The sequence below is a fragment of the Tamandua tetradactyla genome, chromosome 11 (assembly GCF_023851605.1).
Source record: "Tamandua tetradactyla isolate mTamTet1 chromosome 11, mTamTet1.pri, whole genome shotgun sequence".
NCBI classification, from domain to species: Eukaryota; Metazoa; Chordata; class Mammalia; order Pilosa; family Myrmecophagidae; genus Tamandua; species Tamandua tetradactyla.
Window position 1 is genome coordinate 30,951,349 of NC_135337.1, and position 17,716 is coordinate 30,969,064.

The 17,716-nt window shown below is 39.2% G+C and overlaps 1 long non-coding RNA gene across 1 annotated transcript in view; it reads right to left on the reverse strand.

Annotated features, from left to right (window-relative positions):
- The window catches only part of LOC143650026 (uncharacterized), a 65,896-nt gene that overhangs the window by 6,313 nt on the left and 41,867 nt on the right, over window positions 1-17,716 (reverse strand). The window lies entirely within an intron of this gene.

The window sequence follows — 17,716 nt, forward strand, 5'->3', positions numbered from 1 at the left end:
AAAGAAACTCCCCAGTACTAGGGAGCTGCCGCTCTGGCAGCATGATGATGCACATAGTTCAGGATCTGAGGGAAAAATCCCTCTGAAATGCATGGGAGATGAGAGACTCGGGGTTGTTGTACATTACTTTCTTTAACAGGAGACCACTGTTGAATTAATCCCTTTAGTCAACAAGCTCTGAATATCTGATTTCCTACGTATTTCATTGTGGTCTGGGTGTTTTAGCAAAATATCAGCAGTCTATCCTGACACACCAGCCTCATTTGTGAAAAGGAGATCTTGAACCGTGACAGTATTTCTTTTTTCATTTTTTTAAGCTCTTTTACAATTCATGTTTTATGTATTTTTTATGACATGAACTCTCCAGGAAATGTACCTCATCCCTGCAGTTTTCCTCCAGATGTATTCATATGGGAGCAAACTATAATCACTTCACAAAAGAGTCCTCTTTGATGTCAGGTGGCATCACTTTAAACCTTGTGATGCCATGAATATGTCCATCAGTCTCACTGAAAGTTAGATGCTAAGTGTAAAACTCAAAGTGTAACCTTTGTTGATTTGCCTAACCATAAAAATCTTGTTGCTATTTTTTTTCATTTACCCTTTTTTTTTTTTTTTGCCAGCCATGTAAGGAAAACTCCCCACTTTCCAGCACATCCCTATGTGTGCACCTATTTTAATGCACCTCTTCGAAACAAAGACTCTTTGGTCACAACCATATCTAAAGCTGGAAAGTCATTCTTCAGGCAGGTCAGGGAAGAAGGAAGATGTCCCATTAGAGTTTATTGAGGAAAGATGAATTAGGTGAAAGAAATGTACTGTCCCCTCTTTTTATCCCATGAGAAAAACAATTTCCTGCTGTAATCAGGGTAATACACATTTTTAAGCACTGGTATCTGATACATAATGTGATTAAAAAGACAAGTCTTTTTCACATGCAAGGTGCTGGAGTTGTGTGGCAAGACCATGCAAGTGAATGAAAAAAGAGGAATATAACAGCGGTTTGGGGAAGGAAATGGATCTACCGGTGTAAGGTTTGAAACTTTGGATCCATTATGCTAACCTGTGTATTAGCAGAGAAAGTTAGATTTTGTTTTTTGTTTTTAAAATAGGACTGATTTTATTTTAGGGACTTGTCACCAACACAATTTGCAGGCAGGCCCCTCACCCCAGCTACCCCTTGGAATCTCAACTGCAGAGCCATGTTACTGCTTATGGGGATTTCACAATGTAAGCCAGATCTAGACATGTCACCACATCCCACTTCAGGATTTCTTTATTAACTATTTAATAATGCCATACATTTGTAGAAAATTAGGTTGTTTGTTTGAAACATCTGTTTACATTCCACATTCCAATAAAACTGTATTGGTAATGGTAGCAGGTCCTATCTCTAAATGGAGATTCTATTTTTGTCAGTTGGTCTGTGGAACTTAAAATGCAAATAAAACACTTCTCTTATTATAGAGTTGAGTTTATAGAATAAGAAATAAAATAAGATCCCAAAGACAGGAAATGAGTTCAGCTAAGGTTCTCATACCAGTACCACCTGCCTTCATTGTACATTCTATATATTAGTATATACATTGTTCTACCTGAAAATCGAAAACAAGACATATGCACTCTCAGTTGAGCCTATATCAGTATGTCAGACAGCAAAACTCAATGTTTTGGATTATCGGAAGCCTTCTTTTGTGTCCTTATAGACAATATCAAACCACTGGCTATTATCAGGGAGGTGTGCCATTGGGTGTCTCTCCTGCTCCCCTACCTCTCATCTCCCTTTCTTGCCCACTCCCCATGCCCTGACTTTATTTTTTTTTTTCTAAGTTGACTGTCTGGACCAGGTAGGATGAGCTTGTTAGACGGTCTTAGTAAGCAGTTACCCCTTGGTTCCCACAGAGGCAATAAAAGCATCTGGAGTGAAGAGTCAGATGATCTACCTTTGCTGCTCTCTCCTTTGGTCTTAATTTTAGTATGTGCAGACACAGCCAATCTGCCTGTCCTTGGGTTCTGTAACTGAGGTTTGAAACAGGAGTAGTTCTTCCTTTTTATGCATATAGTTTCCTTTTGTAGCTCCTTTGCTTTTTACCTGTCCTCATGCCTTAGACTTAGAGTGTAACTGAGTGTAAAATGTTCACCCCCTTCTGAGTCTGGACTTGACAACTGGACTTGCTAGTAGACTGACTCTGGGATGTTCTTTCCTGAAATGAAGAGAGTCCATTCCAGACCATCTGTCTGTCACCTGTCTCCAAAACCATTATGTGTCCAGAGAGACTTAACTTCCCTGATTTAGAGTATTTACCCGGGTTAGGAGATGGTCTTGGAGAGCTTTAAAACATCTGTGTACATGTGTGAGTGGCAGTCTAGTCTTATAGGTAGATTTAACTATGGCAGATTTACCCACTCAATGTCCTTTTTAGTTAGCATTTCATTTCTTTGACTCATCTCATTAATTTTTATCATACATTTTGTTTGCTTCATTACCTTATAACAGGTTTAAAGTGCCTATGATAAGGACTTGATTATTTCCTAATGAAAAGCAAAAAAAAATGTGGGGAACAGGGTAGTATAATACTATCATCTCAGGTACTGCCTGTGTTCAAGAACAGAGACCTGGTATGGGGAGAACAAAAGGTTCCTATGCCAAATACAGATTGGTATATCAGTTTATTTGCCACAAGTGAGAGTGCCAGGTTTTGCTTCAGCTGAGAGATAACTATGGTGAGAGCAGAACTGATGAAGTGCAGAGTAATATTTTTATCTGTGGTTTGGCTGTAGTTCTCCCTCCCCTGGATCACATAAGCTGGCCTAACTCCATCCTGTCCTTGTGGTAGGTGGCTGGGGTGGGAGAAGCCATCACGTGTATAAAGCAGACTAAACATTTCTGGGTCTTCTTACCAAGTACAAGAGGGCTGATGCCACTTCAGTGATGCACTTAAATATCAGCCACCCAGCTGGTCTCCTAACACATTCTGTAGCACATCAGGACTCGTAGCCTCAAGCAAATATTTCCCTTGCAGAGAAGAAATCAAGGTAATCTCAGACTGATCAACTGGAGGAGGCACAGGGAGTTTATAATCCTTTGTGGCTTGGAAAGAGTGGCTGGGGGAGGGGGCTGCTTAAATAAGAAAAGGAAAAGTCTGAAGGTAGATGTTGAGGAGGGAGTATACTAGGGATAAAATTATGAGATATCAAGTTCATGTTCTGGAATACGTCCTGAGCAGGACTGGTTCCCGTGGACTGAAAGAAGGTGCTCTCGAGTCAGATGTCGAGTCCCCAAGAGAGCGGGATGCCATGGGTCTCGCAGTCTGTGCCTACTCAGGGAAATGACTTAGGTTCTCCCAGGTGCTGCATTAATGAGGGTAGAAGCAAACTACTTTGGGACACAAGCAACAATTGGAAGAGTTTTTATATATGCACTGAAGTAGATCTGAAAGAGCTCAGTTAACAGTTTCATTAAAAATACCAGTTCAGATTAAGTGATTAGTTTGGAAACCTGTGTTGCTGCATGAGCACCCAAAGGAGAAAGCAAACTTTCCTACAAATAAATAGGAGTAGACAGATAATAACTGATCAGAGTCAAGGTCATTTTTTAAATATTAACTTTTCTGAAAACAAAAGCAGGGTCCACATAAGCACACAAGAGGCCAAAATTTGTCAGCTTAATAAATTAAGACTGAATAATGCCCTGCCTTTAGAAACTAAAGGTGGGAAAAGGGAGAGGAGGGGAGGCAGTGGAGAAACATCTAGCCAAGAAAAGCAGTAATAACATGCTTTTAAGCTACATGAATATGCTAATGAAAATAGCCCCAACCAGATATTGAAGAAGCTGGGAAAAGTGATGTGATGAAATTATACAGGTGATGAGTATTTTTTTTGTAGAGACTCAACAATGTGCTACAAATGTGATACTTAACCCTGAACTTCATGTATTGGGGATTGTCAAAAAAAAACAAACCATAAAACAACTTTCATTGAACCAATAAATTAACAGTTTTTCACCTGCTGGCTCTTTTTGCTATAAATGGTGACCAAAAAGTTGGGACAGAGATTATGACACCCAGCTGGAAAGCTTGGATAAATCCAAGAACTATGAAGCAGATTATTTTGCAGAAAAGCAACACTGCCTGGGTCGTGATCCTTAACAAATGACTACTTCAGACACAGTTGAGTACCTCTCTTTGTATCACTGGATGACTGATGTATGATTTATGTGCTGCTGCCATTAAAGCAGAGAAAAATGCCATGTTAAATTCTGTTTTCTTAAATTAAAATGTTGACAATAACCAGTCTTCCCAAGTGGAAGACAAGCCATTGCAAAAAAAGAAGATGGAGTTTCCTCTTCCCTCAGCTCCCTGTCATGAGTTACCATTTCACTAAGAGGGGCAAGCTGTCAGATTTTCTCATTCCCTCCAATTAAAAGTTAAACTGGCTAAATTCATGGTGAGTACAACCAGTAGCTCCCATCCTCTACCACAGGCATGGAGGCCAAGAATCCTGGGGTCCTTCCTGAAAGCCCTCACCTCAGCTCCTAGCTTGCTCACAGGGCAGAAGTTCCATGCCTGCAGCAGCCAGCTAAGAAGACCAAAGGCTACTGCCCAACTACAGTAGTGGTTCAGACACTTTACCAAAGAGGAGAACCAATCCATAAGAAAAGAGAGATCCAAAACTCTTCCCAAAGGAAAAGGCATTATTTGAAAGTGAGTGTGGGGGAAATTCAGGTCTAAAAGCAAACTTGAAAACAACAGCTCCTCTTAATTAAGAGTAGCAAACTAAACCATAGGCCAGCTAGTTCACCAAAAAGAATCAGGGACATAGACAACTAAAAAGAACCCTCCTGGGGTCAAAACAAACCTCAAAGACTAGCCTCAAAAACGAATCCTGCCCAAATTTAACTGGATCAGACTGCTGAAGAAGTCATGCCCTAAGACACTGTCAGTAACAACAGAGCAATCAGCCATGGAGTAAGTGGAGCCTAATGTCCAAAAGATATAATACCAAATAAGGTTGGCAGGTGTAATACCAAATAAGGTAAGCATTTAACAGAGAATTCAGTAATAGACAAAGAAAGCCCTGCTAAAACTACTGACATCACAGGATGGCTGTGTGCACCCTCAAGGCTATGGCCTCTGTTAAGTGACAACAAAGTCCTTCACACTGTCAAAGGCTTTACACTACAAGAAAAATAGACTTCATTTAAAACAGCTAAACCAAAAGACTCGAATACAAAGAGAAAATCCAAATGGCCCAAAAAGCACATGAAAAGATGCTGTGCCTATTTGAACCTATTACGTACCCCAGAAAAGCCATGTCCTTTAATCCTCATTCACTACTGCTGGGTGGAATCTTTTCTTATTGTTCCCATGGAGATGTAACTCACCCAGTTGTGGGTGGTACTTTTGGTTAGATGGTTTCCAAGGAGATGTGTCTCCACGCATTCAAGATGGGGTTGCATACTGGAGCCCTTTAAGAGAGAACCATTTCGGAAAAAGCTCAGAGCCAACAGAATGGACAGAGCCCCAGGGAACCCACTGAAGAGAAAACTAGCAGATCTCACCATGTGCCTTTCCAGCTGAGAGAGAAACCTTGAACGTCATTGGCCTTCTTGAACCTGGATGCCTTAGATTACACATTTTTCTAGCCTTGCTTCAATTTGGACATTTTCATGGCCTTAGAATTGTAAACTAGCAACTTAATATATTCTTCTTTTCAAAAGGCGTTCCATTTCTGCTATATCACATTCTGGCAGCTTGCCAACTAAAACAGATGCTCAACATTACCAGGTATTAGGGAAATGCAAATCAAAACCACAAGGAGATACCATTTCACACCTATTGGAAAGGCTACTATTTAAAAAAACAGAAAGCCACAAATGTCAGAGAAGATTCAGTGGAAGAAGAACACTCATTCACTGCTGGTGGGAACATAAAATGGTGCAGCCCACTGTCTAAGACAGTGTGGCAGTTCCTCACGAAGCTAAGTCAAAGCTAAGCACTAAATTACCATATGATCTGGTAATTCCAATGCTAGGTACATAACTAGAAGAAATGAAAGCAGCGATGCAAACAGACATTTTCACACTGATGCTCACAGCAGCATTATTCACAACTGCCAAAAGATGGAAGCAAGCCAAGTGTCCATCAACTGATGAGTGGAAAAGCAAAATGTGGCATATACCTACAATGGAATATTATTCAACAGTAAAAAGGAATGGGTCCTCATACATGCAACAACATGGATGAACTGTAAGGACATTGTTGAGTGAAATAAGCCAGAAGCAATGGACAGATACTGCATGACCTCACTAATATGAACTAAGTTATTAAGTGAATTCATGATGTTAGAATTAGAATATAGGTTACAAGGAGATAGAATAGGGGTAGAGAATGGGAGCTGATGCTTAACTTGTGCATAATTTTTATTTGGGTTGATTGTAAATGTTTGTAAATGGATAGAAGTGATGGTAGTAGCACTTACTGTGAGCATAATTAACAGTGCTGAATTATTGTACATGACTATGGAAGAAAGGGTAGTTTTAGGTCATGTAGGCTATTAAAAGGGAAGCTAGAGGATACAACCTGGGATTGTGTAACACAGTGAACCCTGTGGTAGACCATATCTGTAGTGAATAGTGCCAATATACAATTATTCTTTCATGAACTATAACAAATGTATGCCACTATTACAAGATCTTAATAATAGGGTGGTATATGGGGGAAACATATACCTAATGCAAACTATGGAATAGCTTAGTTAACAGTAATACTTAAATATTCTTTAAATATAAATATATCTATAGAGACAGAATTAGATTAGCGGTTATGTGAGGCTAGGGAAGGATAAAGGACTAAGAGGTGTCTGCTAACAGGTATGAGGTTTTTTCTTTTTGGAGTAAAGAAAATGTTTTAAAATTGATTGTGGTGAAGAATACACAACTCTGTGATATTACTAAAAGCCACTGTGCCTGAAAGGATTATATGGTATGTGAATATATCACAACAAAACTGCATTTAAAAAAATAGCCTAACCAAGTCACAAAACAGGCAAATGACAAAAAACAAAAAAAGCCCTGGATAGGAGGGAAGGGAACCAGTATTTAAAGCTGTCCAAGTTTCAACGAATTCGAAATATGCAAAGAAACAGGAAAGCAAGATCCACAAAAAGGGGGAGGAGGAGGTCACTGAAAAGGGCTGTGAGAGGGACCAGATGCCATGTAACAAAGACTTCAAAGTGGCAATTATAAATATGTTCAAATAACCAAAGGAAACCATGCTACAAAGAACAAAGTCGTGAATGCAGTGTTTCATCAAATAAAGAATATCAATAAAGAAGTAGAAATTGGGCGGGCCATGGTGGCTCAGCAGGCAAGAATGCTTGCCTGCCATGCCAGAGGACCTGGGTTTGATTCCCGGTACCTGCCCACGTAGGAAAAAAAAAAAAAAAGTATAAATTATCAAAGATGACCAAATAGAAATTCTAGAGTCGAAAACTACAATAAACTGAGATGAAAAAATCACTAGAGGGGCTCAACAGCAAATCTGAACTAGAAGAATTAGCAAACTTGAAAGATATGTAATATTATATAATCTGAAGAAAAATAAGAAAATAGAATGAAGAGAAATTAACAGAGCCTCAGAGAAATGCAGGTCACTTTTAAACTCATGGACATACTTGCAATGGAACTATGAAAAGAAAAAAAGAGAAAGGAGAAAACATGTTTTAAGAAAAAATGGCTGAAAAATCCCCCAGATTTGTTGAACAATAATCTACACAACCAAGAAGCTCAACAAATTCGAAGCAGGTAAAATGCAAAGAGGTTACACCTGGACACATCTATTAGTAAAAATGCTGAAAGACAATGACAAAAAAACTCTTGAGAATAAAAATTAGTCCTTAGGTACACAGAACATCAATAATATGAACAGCTGATTTCTCATCAAAAACAACAGAGGTCAAAGGCAGTGGGATATCATATTTAAAGCACTGAAAAAAACTGTCAACCAAGTATCTCAGACACAGCAAAAATGAAAGTGAAATAAAGGCATTCCCAGATAAATTATACTTGAAAAACGTGTTGCCAGTAGACCCACCTTACAAGAAATACAAAGAAAATTCTTTAGGTTGAAAGCTAACAAAATGCAAACAAAAGAACAATGAACAGGAGTGATTATATAATTATAAAAGGTAATTATGTAATTATAATGACAATATAAATTCCTATTTTTCAAGAAATATATTAAGTATATAATCATATTGTTGGACTTATAACATATGCAAACGTAATACATTTAATAACAGCACCTAGAAAGCCAAGTTGTATTAATGATAAGTAAATGTCATCAGATTACAAAGAAAATCAGAAATGGTAAATGAAAGGCTAACTGTGAAATGAAGAAAGCCTGTCACTTCAAGAAAGTATCTGCCATATACCTAAATCAGTCATTCTTTTAAACATAAATGGTGCTCCAGAAAAATGTGTTGAATTCAGCTGTCAAATCAAACAAGTGCATTATGCCTACTTTCCATTTCATCACACATCATATTTAAAAAGACCTGAATTCAAAGTCAAGACTCAATGAAAATTATCATTTTTACTAGTTCATCAAAAAGATTTTTAAGTGAAACCAGCTTTTTATTTTTTAACTGTATATTTGGTGCCACTGCCTTGATTCATATTAAGGCAGAACTGCAGTTTTGCCCAACAAAACTTTTTTGTACAATCTACACAAATGTCAACACAGTGAAAAGACAAACATCTGAGTATCATTATGAGAACAGTTTTGAATTTGGAGACTCCCTAAAACGATCCTCAGACCACATTTTGAGACCCCACTGCTCTATACTAAAAAAGATATATTTCCATACCATAATCAGCTCTAAGGGAAAGGTTATCTTAATACCAAGATTAGATGGTTAAGAGGTTTAAAGGACTGACAGAATGAATGCTGAAGACCAGAAATAAAAATGGAAGATAAATCACAATGAATTTTATCAGCAGGAATGCTCAAGCAAGGCTGAGAACATCCTTTTCCCCCAGACACTGAAACAATTACCCCTTCAAATCACAGTATGAAAATGACTTTATCAGCAAACAATTTTTAAATAAGATATAAATTCAGTGGTCACTCAAGGGGTTTTGCTTCCCTTAAGATAAAGTATTTAACAAAGGCTGAACAACATAATTAATTACAGGTGAGAAAAACTGCAAACATGCACAGATTCCTGTGCTCCACTATTGCTTCAACAAATTCTCTCCTTTTCTCATGTTGGCAAGTTCTGTCTCTGGGTTACTCACCAGTGTACTACTACTCCCATTACACAGCACATGCTTTTATCATAAGCTATTGAACATTTGTTTATTTTTCCATTTCTTTCATCTCATTCACAGCCAAATGTCTGGGGAAAAAGTTATCCTCACTAACTTCACCTCTACAACATTTCTATTTAGTCTTAGCCCATTACAACCTGCCCCCAACATTCCACCAAAAACAAGGAATATGTTTGTCTTACCCCATGCTCTGCACAGGACATGGTACTTAAAAAGGAAATAGCTTATGTAGAATTTGTAAGATTCAAGAAAAACATGAATTTAAGGGGATACATTTTTAACAATAGCAGTTTGCACAAATAATCTCAGCTTTGCTTGGAGTAAAGAATATATTCTACTTTAATTTAAATTCTAAGGCAAATATACACCAATCTTGTACCCACATAACGATGAAGAACATAAATCATACATAATGTATATAGGTACTGTCCTCTTATTGAACTTCTCTGCCTTAAGAAATCATAGAGAAAACCAAGTTAAAAAAAAAAAGGGCAAATGACCCAAATTTTCACAACTAAAACATAATTGGTACCTTGGTACATATTTCCTGCTAATGTTTTTCTCTATTTAGCTTTCCCCCTATTATTGTTATGATTAGTTCTTCCTCTCTAGAATGTAACTTTTATTAGGAGCTAAATAAATTTTCTGATTTAAGATCTTATCATTTCCTTTCTGATCACAAAAGTAAATATACTGATGACAAAATAAATAAGTAATCTACAAACACAGTCAAAAATAAAAACTCCCCTTGCTGCCTATCCCCTCCAAATTAAAACACAGTCAACCACGGTTAACCTACCATTTTTTCCTACGTGCATACTACATATATAATAGATGTAAATCATATCAATAAATTTTTAACTAGAAGTGGGATAGTAAGTATACTGTTCTATGACTTTTCTCACATAACAATATATCTCGGACCCATGGTACTTCCACCAGTGTAAGCGGATCTAAGGAAACCCTCGATCTCTTCATTAGGAGCTAAGGTATTTTTTAAACATTAACCAACTGAGGGGCATTTAGGATGCTTCCGAAGTTTTACTATTGCAGGCAAAAATATAAAGATCATCTTTTCACATTTTAATTTTGTAACCCTCCCAACTACTTTAAAGGATAAATTCTTAAAAACAATATTGTATCAAGAAATATGTATTTTTTCCTTTTTTATAGAAAATTACAAACATAAAAAGACAAAACTAATATAACGAACCATCAATACTCACCACTTAGTTTCATTTATCATCTCATGACAATTTTGCTCCATTTAACAATATTTCATTGTTAACTGCATTTAATTCCTTTACCCCTCACCCCCACATTATATACATTTTTAAATATACTTTTGTCAAATTATTCTCCAAAATGGCATTAACTCACACTCTCACTGACACCCTTAAGAATAATACTAAGGTACACCTTTACCAACAGTATTATATTTTTTATTTTAGACAACACACACAAGCGAGGATTCCATTTTTATTTTCAATTCTCTTTTATTAATGAAGCAGTTAATATTTCCACAGGCTGAACACATCCCAAATTAAACAAAAGACAGGATTACATACATCTAAGAACTCCAATGACTTGAAACAGGATAATCAAACTGTCAAACGCCAAATGTAAGAAGAGAATTCTGAAAGTAGACAGAGACACAATGTGTCATGTAAGAGGGAGCCTCAATAAAAGTAAGTGCCCACTGCTCATCAGAAAGCAGGGAGTCAAGGCAGTGTGGTAATATTTAAATGAGCTGAAAGAAAAAAATCGCCAGCCAAGTATTAAGGAAAATTTCCTTTCAAATATGAGGGAGAATACAGGAAATCTGTACTTTTTGCTTAAATTTTTGTAAACTTCAGAAAAATACAACTTCTCAAATTAAAAAAAAAATTATGGAGAGATTTTAAGACATCCTTTGATAAACAAAAGCAGAGGAAGTTCATTACTACGAGACTGGCCCTTCAAAAAATACTAAAGGGATTTATTCAGGTTGAAAAAGAAAGTAAATAGACAATTGATCAAAGCCACATGATAAAAGAATTCCAGTAACGGTAACAATTTGGATAAATATAAATGCCAGAACCATTGTATTTTTTACTTGTAACTCCACTTTTTTACTTCCTTCAGGATCTGAAAGGAAAATGTAAAAAATGCAAAGATGAATCAATGGTTTTGGACTCAATTTGTGATAAGAACTAAATAAAAATGGGCATACTCTGTGTTGCTAATGCAGTTATGCTGCTATCAAATCATATCTAATTGTTATAGATTTAGGGTTTTAAATTTAAACCCGGGGTGCATGGGTGGTTCAGTGGTAGAATACTCGCCTTTCATGGGGATACCCCGGGTTCGATTCCCGGACCATGCACCCTCCACCCCAAAAAGATTTTAAATTCCATGGTAACCACGAAGAAAATATGAGACAAATACTAACAGAATGCGAATGAATTCTAAAAGGCTCACTAGACTGCATCAACTAAATACAAATATAGGGAGTAATAAAAGAATTGAAGGGTACAAAAGATATGATTTACCAAACTGTCAGCAAACTGACAGAAGTAAATTCTAAATTATCAGTAGTTATTTTCAATGTAAATGGGTTAAACTACCCAGTGAAAAGGCACAGAGGGGCAAAATGAATATAAAACATGACTCAACTATATTCTGTTTAGGAACTTCACCTTAAATTCAAAGACAAAAGTTAAGTTGAGAGGAGTTCCCAAGAAGATGGAAGAACAGGGCAAACTGAGTTCATCCCAGGTCCAAAGAGCAGTTAGAGAAGTGACAGAAAAATGACCAGGACAGCAATTCCAGGGTACAAGTGACTTAAAAGAGTCTCCTACACCACAGAGGGAGGCCCTGGTTGAAAAAGCTGAGAAATTGAGATATAGAGAACAAAACACACTCCACCTACTAAAAAGAGCCTAAGTGTCTTTGCCGGATTGAAAGGATTATGCTCCCTATAAAAGCCTGATCATCCTGATCCCATCATGTGGAGAGGGTTTCTTTTAATCTCTATTCAGTACTTTAGGCTGGAAACAATTATATTATCTCCATGGAGATGTGACTTATCCAGTTGTGGGTATTAACCTTTCATTAGAGGGAGATGTGACTACACTTATTCCAGGTGGGTCTTGACTAGTTTACTAGAATCCTTCAAAAGAGGTAGTATTTTGGAAAGAGCAACAGAGCAATGAGATAGCCAGGAAAACTACCAGCGCATGAAGCCAGGGATCTTTGGAGATGAAGAAGGAAAACATCCCCCACCTCCCACCCCCAGAGAGCTTCATGAAAGAAGCCTGGAGTGAAAGCTGCGAAACTGTAAGCTGCTTACAAGATAGATGCAGGGATACAAATTGGACTGAAAGTGAAAGAAGGTTGGAAAAACATGTTCCATGCAAGCTGTAAGCAAAAGAAGGCAGGAGTAGCTATACTAATATCAGACAAAATAGATTTTACATGTAAAGACATCATAAAAGACAAAGGACACTTTATATTAATAAAAGGGCAATTCATCTAGAAAAAATAACAATCATAAATGTTTATGTTTCTGTTTTAGTCTGCTAAGGCTGCCAGAATGCAACATGCCAGAGATGGACTGGCTTTTAATAAAAGGGGATTTATTTTGTTAAAAACATAGTTCTTCAGGGGAAAGCAGCTAACTTTTTCTCTCTTACAAAGGAAGACACAGGGCTATCTCTGTTGGCCTTATCTCCCGGCTTCTGGGTTCCAACAGCTTTCCCCAGGGTGATTCCTTTTGGCATCTTCAAAGGACTGGGCTGAGCTGTGAGTGCTGAGATGAGGTATGCTGAGCTGCTTGGGCTGTGTTGCTTTGAGTGCTCCCATTTAAGCATCCAGCCAATTAAATCAAACATCATTCATTGCAGCAGACATTCCCCTAGCTGAATGCAGGTGTAATCAGTGACAGATAAGCTTCACATGCCATTGGCTCATGTCCAGAGCAACAGACTTAGGCACCTTCACCTGGCCAAGCTGACACCGGAAGCTAACTACCACCACACCAATCACGGAGCTCCAAAGTACATAAGGCAAACACTGCCAAAAAAGAAGGGAACTACAGATGTTTCAAAAATAATAGTAGGAGACTTCAATACATCACTCTCTTTCTATAGAAAGCATAACCAGGCCAAGGTTCTAGAAGGAAATAGAGAACTTAAACAATGTGATAAATGAATTAGTCCTAACTGACGTATATAGACTGTTACACCCCATAATACCAGGAAATACATTCTTCTCTAGTGCTCATGAAACATTCTCCAGGACAGGTCATATACTGGGGCACAAAACAGATCTTTCTGAATTTTAAAAGACTGAAATTATTCAAAGCACTTTTACTGATCACAGTAGAATGAATCTGGAAATCAATAACCACCAAAGAATGAGAATCTACACAAATATATGGAGATTAAATAACACACTCTTGACACTTTGGAATACTTCCGGAGAAGATGGTGGCTTAGTGAGGCTCGTGGGTCTTAGTTCCTCCTCCAGAACAACTACTAAAGAACTAGAAACAGTACAGAACAGCTCCCGGAGCCACGACAGAAACCACACACACAGCGCACCCCATTCAGGAATGGCTAGACCAGCTAAGAGACTCCGCTGCGGTGAAGACCCCGAGAGGCGTGCGCTTCCCCGGGCCGAGGCGGCTGAAGGCCGGAGCCCCTCCCTCCCTCCCTCCTTCTCGGGCCGGCTAGGAGCTTTGGATCGGGTTCCCCAAGCCGCGGTGACCGGAGCCCCTTCCACACACGCAGCTTCCCGGGCGGGCTGGAAACCTTGGATCAACGGTTCCCCAAGCCGCGGTGGCCCTCCCACACACGGCTTTCCAGGTCGGCTGGGAGCTTTGCAGTGGCGGTTCCCCAAGCCGCGGCGAACCTCCCCCACACGCGACTTCCCAGGCCGGCTGGTAGCCTCAGAAGAGCGGTCCCCCAAGCCGCAGTTTCCGGCGACGGCAGCCCTTTTCACAAACGCGGCTTCCCAGGCCGGTTGGGAGCATCGGAAGAGCGGTTCCCCAAGCCCCAGTAGCCAGCGACCCTCCCCCACATGAGGCTTCCCGGGCCGGCTGGTAACCTCGGAACAGTGGTCCCCCAAGCTGTGGTTTCCGGCGACCGCAGCCCCTTCCACACACGTGGCCTCCCGGGCCGGCTGGGAGCATTGGAACAGCGGTTCCCAAAGCCGCGGCAGCCGGCGACCCTCCCCCACATGCGGCTTCCCGGGCCGGCTGGTAGCCTCGGAACAGCGGTCCCCCAAGCCGCGGTGGGCAGCGACCGCAGCCCTTCCACACACGTGGCTTCCCGGGCCAGCTGGGAGCATCGGAACAGTGGTTCCCCAAGACGCGGTGGCTGGCGAACCTCCCCCACAGGCGACTTCCCGGAGGGAAAGGAAAGAGTCTCCAACAGTAGTAGAGACTGAGCCCAACCTAACACCAATAGTGGCATTAAGGAACAACTTCTGACTACCAAAAACAGGCCCTCAGCTCAGGCGAAACTGATCAAGGCGGAAGTTGCCAATTGGGCTAACTGAAAAAGAGGAAAGTGGGCGAAACAGAGCATTCTGTGGCTGTTTCTACGGAGGCTTCGTTGCCTCTGGGCTCAGCGCTGGGATTACATAGGTTACAACTGCCCCAAACGCAGAAACAGGCTGCTTTTAGGGCTCTTTACCACCTGAACCTTCCCCGTGGGAAGGGTGAAACGCAACTCAGGTGGAATCCCTCTCTCAAGGAATTCAGATCCCAGGACTTCACAATTTGAAGCCATTAAAACCAACCTACAACCTTTCCTCTGTCTCCACCACACACACAGCAGTGAGAGTCTTCCAAAGTTAAAGGAGCCACAACATCTTTAGCTGGTGGGACCCGCAGACAGACAAGTACCACATACTGGGCAGGATAAGAAAAACACAGTCCAGAGACTTCACAGAAAAGTCTTTCAACCTGCTGGGTCCCAAACTCAGGAAAATCTGATTAAATGCCCAGACGCCAGCAAAAAATAACGGATCACACCAGGAAAATTGAAGATATGGCCCAGTCAAAGGAACAAACCAATAGCTCAAATGAGATACAGGAGCTGAGACAACTAATTCTGAATATATGAACAGAAATGGAAAACCTCTTCAAAAACCAAATCGATAAATTGAGGAAGGACATGAAGAAGGTATAGGATCAACAAAAAGAAGAAATGGAAAGTTTGAAAAAACAAATCACAGAACTTATAGGATTGAAAAACACAGCAGAAGAGATGAAAAAAACAATGGAAACCTACACTGGTAGACTTAAAGAGACAGAGGACAGAATTAGTGAACTGGAGGATGGAACATCTGAAAGCCAAAAAGAAACAGAAATCATAGGGAAAAGAATGGAAAAATTTGAGTAGGGGCTCAGGGAATTGAATGATAATATGAAGCGCACAAATATACGTGTTGTGGGTGTCCCAGAAGGAGAAGAGAAGGGAAAAGGAAGAGAAAAACTAATGGAAGAAATTATCACTGAAAATTTCCCAACTCTTATGAAAGACCTAAAATTACAGATCCAAGAAGTGCAGCGCACCCCAAAGAGAATAGACCCAAATAGGCGTTCTCCAAGACACTTACGAGTTAGAATGTCAGAGGTCAAAGAGAAAGAGAGGATCTTGAGAGCAGCAAGAGAAAACAATCCATCACATACAAGGGAAACCCAATAAGACTATGTGTAGATTTCTCAACAGAAACCATGGAAGCTAGAAGACAGTGGGATGATATATTTAAGTTACTAAAAGAGAAAAACTGCCAACCAAGACTTCTATATTCAGCAAAATTGTCCTTCAAAAATGAGGGAGAAATTAAAACATTTTCAGACAAAAAGTCACTGAGAGAATTTGTGACCAAGAGACCAGCTCGGCAAGAAATACTAAAGGGAGCACTCCAGTCAGATACGAAAAGACAGAAGAGAGAGGTATGGAGAAGAATGTAGAAAGAAGGAAAATCAGGTATGATACATATAATACAAAAGGCAAAATGGTAGAGGAAAGTATTACCCAAACAGTAATAACACTAAATGTTAATGGACTGAATTCCCCAATCAAAAGACACAGACTGGCAAAATGGATTAAAAAACAGGATCCTTTTATATGCTGTCTACAGGAAACACATCTTAGACCCAAAGATAAACATAGGTTGAAAGTGAAAGGTTGGGAAAAGATATTTCATGCAAATAACAACCAGAAAAGAGCAGGAGTGGCTATACTAATATCCAACAAATTAGACTTCAAATGTAAAACAGTTAACAGACACAAAGAAGGATACTATCTACTAATAAAAGGAACAATTAAACAAGAAGACATAACAATCATAAATATTTATGCACTGAATCAAAACCCCCCAAGCTACATGAGGAATACACTGCAATCACTGAACAGGGAAATAGACACATCTACCATAACAGTTGGAGACTTCAATTCACCACTCTCATTAATGGACAGAACATCTAGACAGAGGATCAATAAAGAAATAGAGAATCTGAATATTACTATAAATGAGCGAGACTTAACAGACATTTATAGAACATCACACCCCACAACAGCAGGATACACCTTTTTCTCAAGTGCTCATGGATCATTCTCAAAGACAGACCATATGCTGGGTCACAAAGCAAGTCTCAACAAATTTAAAAAGATTGAAATCATACACAACACTTTCTCGGATCATAAAGGAATGAAGTTGGAAATCAATAATAGGCAGAGTGCCAAAAAATCCACAAATACGTGGAGGCTCAACAACACACTCTTAAACAACGAGTGGGTCAAGGAAGAAATTACAACAGAAATTAGTAAATCTCTCGAGGCGAATGAAAATGAAAACACAACATATCAAAACCTATGGGACGCAGCAAAGGCAGTGCTAAGAGGGAAATTTATTGCCCTAAATGCCTATATCAGAAAAGAAGAAAAGGCAAAAATGCAAGAATTAACTGTCCACTTGGAAGAACTGGAGAAAGAACAGCAAACTGACCCCAAAGCAAGCAAAAGGAAAGAAATAACAAAGATTAGAGCAGAAATAAAAGAAATTGAGAACATGAAAAAAATAGAGAAAATCAATAAGACCAGAGGTTGGTTCTATGAGAAAATCAATAAGACTGATGGGCCCTTAGCAAGACTGACAAAAAGAAGAAGAGAGAAGATGCAAATAAATGAGATCAGAAATGGAAGAGGAGACATAACCACTGACCTCACAGAAATAAAGGAGGTAATAACAGGATACTATGAACAACTTTACGCTAATAAATACAACAATGTAGATGAAATGGACAAGTTCCTAGAAAGGCATGAACAACCTACTTTGACTCAAGAATAAATAGATGACCTCAACAAACCAATCACAAGTAAAGAAATTGAA